This window comes from Eublepharis macularius, chromosome 2 (genome assembly GCF_028583425.1).
Source record: "Eublepharis macularius isolate TG4126 chromosome 2, MPM_Emac_v1.0, whole genome shotgun sequence".
Taxonomy (NCBI): Eukaryota; Metazoa; Chordata; class Lepidosauria; order Squamata; family Eublepharidae; genus Eublepharis; species Eublepharis macularius.
This window is the reverse complement of record NC_072791.1, coordinates 93,952,496-93,958,823: the sequence shown is the minus strand read 5'-3', so window position 1 is coordinate 93,958,823 and position 6,328 is coordinate 93,952,496.

The following is a 6,328-nucleotide window of genomic DNA, read 5'->3' as shown; positions in this document are numbered from 1 at the left end:
ATTTTTTTTGCAACTGCCTCACACTAAGAGCGAGCGAGAGAGAGAGAAGTTTTCTGCTTTTTCCCAGATGGGAGCCCCCTTCCTACACCTTTCCTCCCATCAGCCAGATGAGTGGTGCTGGAGGGTGCAGGGTGAAAGTGGGGGGTCCCCTGCTCCCACCAGGGAATGGGATCCCTACTTGTATGGCAGTTGCTGATCTTGTCCATTTGCAGGGTGGTACCTGCAGTAAGCTCTGCTCAGATGAGAGAATTTGCCAAGCAGGATATAAATGGAGAGGCAGTCTTGCAGATGTGAGTCCAAGGCCACGAAGGGCTTTGTGTGTGATAGTTAATACCTTGAAGTGAGCTTGGTAACTGATGGGCAATCAATGGAGTAACTTCTGAATGAGTGTAATATACATGGCCCACCTAGCCTCTTGGCAGCATTCTGCACTGACTGGAGTCTCTGAGATGATTTTTAGGGGAGACCTATTTAGAGTGCATTACAGTAGTCTAGTCTTGCTAGCTTTCTACCATAGCTTTCTACACATTAAGCTGCTGTTAAAAGGGCAGGCCTTTTTTTCCTCCAGGTTGTCGGCAACAATAGATGTGATAAGAGATAAAACACTAGAGATAACTGTGTTACTAAAAGGTAACCATAATGAGTAGAGATAGTATAAATTGGACAGTTCCTAAAGACATGAAATATTAACAATTTCCTAACAAAAAATATGAAACATCACTAAAAATCAGCTTCCTTACTGGAAACTGAAAAGTAGCAACATAGTGCTGCTAATTACTAAAAAGTAATCTAAGAGGGAGCAAGGAAAATACAGCCACCTAGTTTAAAGTAAATTTTAGGAAAAATACACAGGCAGATTACAGAACAGTAAGTAAACAGGAAACACTTCTGATTATACATTATAGAATTAAGAAAACTGCCTTCAGCTGCCTTCAGTGCAGTGATTGGTAGAAAATGGAATCATTATGCATAGATACATCTATGGGAACAATACTTTTCAACAGGAATATCTGCAGCATCTTAGGGCTGGAAGATATTCATGTCAATCAGTTTATTTGATGAGTCACTGTCTTCTTCCTACTGCCCCCCCTTCCCACTTTCCTTAGCCCTGCCAGCTGTTAAAAAGGGCATCAACAAAACAATTACCCGTGTAACAAAGATGTCTTATTATTTATTATACACAATTATATAATCTAATAAAGAACTACAACAATTTAGCAGTCATGGAAAATATTTTTACAGGCGTCATATATGTTCACAATCAATATATAAAGTGTCCAGTGCTTCAAGTGCTCTATTAATATTGCAATAGATGTTAAAGTGCAAGTGCTTCCTAGCACCATATGAACACTAGTCTTTTCATCCAAGAACAAGCTCGCCGTATATTCCAACTGAAATCAGGTGTAGTCTCAAAGTTATTCCAATACACTGTGAATCACAGATTACAAGTAAACCTTTGTGACATTCTTTGGGTGTACATTGGTAATTCTGTGACATCAGTTTTCTAACGGATGGTCCAGATCCAAATAAAATCCGTTTCCAAAAGCTCTTTCTCAAAGAACACAGTCATCCAAAGTCCATGTGGCTACCACTCCATACCAATCAATTTGCCAATTTCCACCATTTGTGCTAACTGTTAAAAAGGGACATCAAGGAATTAATGATGATTTCTGAAGATCCTTGGAGATTACCATTGTTATTTTTAGCAGTCAGATTCAGAATGTAGAAGATATTAAAATATAAATGATTATGATTAGTTATTCAAACTACATACTCCCATTATTAAACTAGTTCATCAATGATTTGGAATTCACAGATGAGCTATAAATGGCCAGTTTTTGCAGATGGCACCAAATTATTCAACATGGTAAAAACCCAAGTGGACTGTGAATCAAAAAAGGATTTCTCTGCATTGATGAATGGATAACTATGTGGGAAATTAAGTTCAATGAATTTCACATGTACACTTAAGTCTATGGTGAATAGGTCAATGAAAATATTGCCTCAAGATGTAACAGTGATGAAAAAAGTTAAATTCTGTGTTAGAGATAATTGAGAAAGGGACTGAAAATAAAAGAGCTAGTACTGTAATACCCTTTTAGGACTGTTTTAGGATTTGGAATAATGTGTATAGCTCCAGTTTTGCCTTTTGATTTGTTTACTGTCATGTTGCAGCCAGTTTATGGTGACCCCATAGGTTTTTTAAGGCAGGAAACATTCGGAGGTGGTTTGCAATTGCCTGCCTCTGCATAGCAACCCTAGACTTCCTAGATGATCACCCATCCAAGTACTAACCACGGCTGACCCTGTTTAGTTTCCAAATTTTGACAAGATTAGGCTAGCCTGGGCTATCCAGGGCATGGCATAGCTCCACCTACTCCATCTAAAAAATATTGTGGCACTGAAAATGGTGCTGAAATGGGCATCCAAAACAATGAGGTGCTTGGAGCAACTCCTCTCTGTTTAAATAGGCAAAGAATCTGAGAATTAGAAAAAAGATTAACATTATAGAATTATGAGAAAGTGGAGATAGAACACTGTTATGGTCTTGAATTTAGGATTACCCTTGACATTGATGGAGAGTCAGTTCAGGACATTCAGAATAAAGTCCTTCACACATAATTAACCACAGGATGTACTAATGGCACAGATGGCTTTAAAGGGAGAATAGAAAAACTGGTGAATTGGCCTATAGACCTCTATAGCCCTAATGGCTAAATGAATCTTCCCATGCTTCAAGGCAGTGAACCTCTGAACACTAGGGGCTTGGAGGCAACAGCAGGAGAAGCCTGTTTCCTTCATGTTCTTTTTGTGATCTTCCCAGAGGCATTTGGTTGGCCACTGTACTGTGGAAACAGGATGCTGAACTAGATAGACCTCTGGCCTGATCCTGCAGAACTCTTCTTATGTTATTTTTCTACCTCAAATTTATTTGCTATATAGGAAAACAGTACTTGACCTGCCTTACATATTTATTATAAAGATATTTAATGCTATAAAATACTATACATATATTAAATGTTTTTATAACTGTTATGCCTACAGTTATGGAGAATTATCTCATTGAGAATTCTAGCTGTTATGGGACTTGGACAATTTGAAATAATAAGCTTTCTTTGTATCTCTGAAGTTTCCCATTTTTTCCCTTCAAGCATAAGAAACAAGGCATATGTGGCTTACATAGGATCTATTTATGAACATGTGAAACTCCCTTATACTAAGTCATTCCATTGGTCTACCAAAGACCGTACTGCCTTCACTGACTGGAAGTGGCTTTCTATGCTCTCATGCAAAGGTCTTTCATATCACCTACGGCCTGATCCTTTTAACCACAGATGTTTGAAATTGAACCTAGAATCTTCTGAATGCAGAGCAAATGATGTACAATAGAGCAACAGCTTCTCTCTTCTTGTTGATAAAGATTTCAATTTCAGACCCTAGTTACCCAGATCCTTGGCATTTTAAAATTAATTTTATCCTTATATCAAAGAATGAAACATATCAGGAACATATGCTTCATAGATGCAACATGGCAACCCAGAATCAGTACTAACTTTTATCACACAGCTGAGATAATATGAGAACAGCAAATAGATACATTATTTGCTTAATTTTTTTAAAAAAAACAAATCTGCATTATATTTAGAACTAGAATCCAAGGCTTCTAATTTCTTACTGAGGTTTTCCAAAAACCTGATCTTCAAATGATTAGCAGTTCATAAGTAGATTACTGGTCAACAAATAGAAATATTTATCCTGAATGTGAGCAGAGATGAGCCAAAGAGCAAAAGCCCCAAACATCTTGCCCTTGATTTTTAGCCCATGGTTTACAGCTTGAGTTGCCAACCTTCAGGTGGGGCCTAGATAGGATTGCCAGGTCCCTATAACCTCCTGGCGAGAGGAAGGGACCCAGTACTCACCAAGATGATGATCTTCGTACGCATGCAAAGTGCATGCATGCTCCTGGTGCTGATGTGATGACTAGATATGGGCACGAACAAATGAACAGAAACGAACATGTCCCATTAATGAACGTGTTTGGTGTTCATTGTTTGTTGGTGCCAGAGCAACCCCCTTAGCACTTAGAGAGCCCAAATTCACAGGGAATGTGCAGCAGGCTCTCCTCCAGCCATCACCCAAGTTTGGTCAAGATTGCAGTATGGATCTCAGAGTTATACGTTCCCAAATTCGACACCCCCAGGAAACTCCCATTCAATACAAATGGAGCCACCAGTTCACTTTGGCCCCATGCAGTGGACCTGAAGGTGGGCCACCTCCCCTCTTGGGTGGGGTCTGGCTGTTGGCTGGAGGCACCGCTCCATGTGCCTGCCCACCAGGCCTCCAGGTTGGAGGCTACTTTCCGCTTCTGCAGCAAGGTGGTTGATGTCTGCAGTCACCGGGCCTGGCAGGCTTGGGGAGGCAGTGGCAGGCTGCCTCCCCTCTCAAGGGGGGGGGGTCAGGCCACTGGCCGGCAGCACCCCCCTTGTGCCTGCCCACCAGGCCTCCCGGTCAGAGGCTGCTTTCTACTTTCTGCAGCACGGTGGGTCGTGACTGTGGCTGCTGGGCCTGGAGGGCTCAGGGAGGTGGTGGCAGGCCACCTCCCCTCTTGGAGTTGGGAGGTCGGGCCGCTGGCCGGCAGCACCCCCATGTGCCCACCCGCCAGGCCTCCTGGAGGGTACCTTCCGGAAGGTATAAAAGGGTGATGTCGTTGGCCACCAGAGACCATAATGACCCAGCCACAATCTGCTAAGAAAATCCTCCAGCAAGACAAGGTGGCGTATGTGGAGGCCTTGCACACACAAACACACAACCTGGTGGGTCAGACACCGACGTACGTTCACCAGATGAGGTACTTCATGGCATCAGGGCCGATGGTGTTGTCCGCACCTCGCGTGGTGTAGAGTCTGGACAAAACTCACCAGCTGGACATGCATGGAGCATTGGATGCCCCTCCAGTATCAAAGCAGAGGCTGCCTCCAAGATGACCCACCATCCTGCCTTCGTGGAAAGGATGGAGTTGTGGGACCCATTTCCCCTTCCTCAAAAGGAACAGCAGGTGCCATTTATTGGGGCCACTATGCAGGACAACTGCATGTGCCACAGTTCCTGAGCTGCCCCTGGTGCCCAAACCTGGGCTGTTTCCACACGGCTTACCTTATTCTGCAAAATAGTGAAATCTTGCGAGAAGATGCTGTTATCGCGCGAGAGACATGATAACAGCGTCTTCTCGTGAGATTTTGCATGAGATTTTGCTATTTTGCAGAATAAGGTAAGCCATGTGGAAACAGCCTGGAATCTGTGGACATGAACCACCTTCCTGACTTCACGGAAAGGACGTGAGTTATGGCGGGACCCATTCCCCCCAGTCAGAGGGGAGAGCTGGTGCCATGGACAGGGGGCACAGTATTGCACTACCATATGCACAACAGCAGCTGAGCTGGCCCTGTTGCTGAGAAGTGGCACTGGCAGACACCAACGATGTTCCTGCATTCGCAGAAAGGACATGATGGACAGGACAGACAGGAGAGGTTGCTGAACGGTCGGAGTCCAGAGAGGGAGAGGGAGAAACAGGGACTGTGACTAATGCTCTGTGCGGACATTAGCCACCTTCCTGCCATCACAGAAAGGACAGGATGGACGGGACAGACAGGACAAGTCCCCTAAGGGTCGGTGTGGTTCCACAGAAGGAGAGGGAGAAACAGGGACCATGAAATTGTCAAGGAAAGGGGGACAGGAACACGTAGACCCCAATCCGACGGAGGCTGCTGACATCAACCACCTTCCTGCCATCATTGGAAAGGAGGGGATGGGCAAGACAAGTCATTGGGAAGGGTCGTGGCAGTACCCGAGAGGAGAGGAGGAAAGAGGGAAGATGAAGTGGTCAGGGAGAGGGGGACGAAGGGGTTCTGGCCACAGTAAGGAGATGGACTTGGAAGACCCAGCGACAGGAACAGGAAGACACCAATCCGACCGCAGCTGCTGACATCAACCACCTTCCTGCCATCATGGAAAGGAGGGGATGGGCGGGACAGGAGAGGTCCCTGGGAAAGGTCGGAGTGTTCCAGAGAGGGAGAGGTATGGACCGGGAACTGGAAAGATCCCAAATGTTGTGAGGCCTCATCCGAGGAATCCACAGAGGTACTCTGGGGCGGCAGCTAACATCACCCACCTTCCTGCATGAGCAGAAAGGATGGGATGGACAGGACAGGAGAGGTCATTGGGAGGGGTTGGAGTGGTTCCAGAGAGGGAGAGGAAGAAACAGGACAGTCGCAGCAGCTGCCATCACCCACCTTCCTGCCTTCACGGAAAGGACGGGAGTCGTGGGACA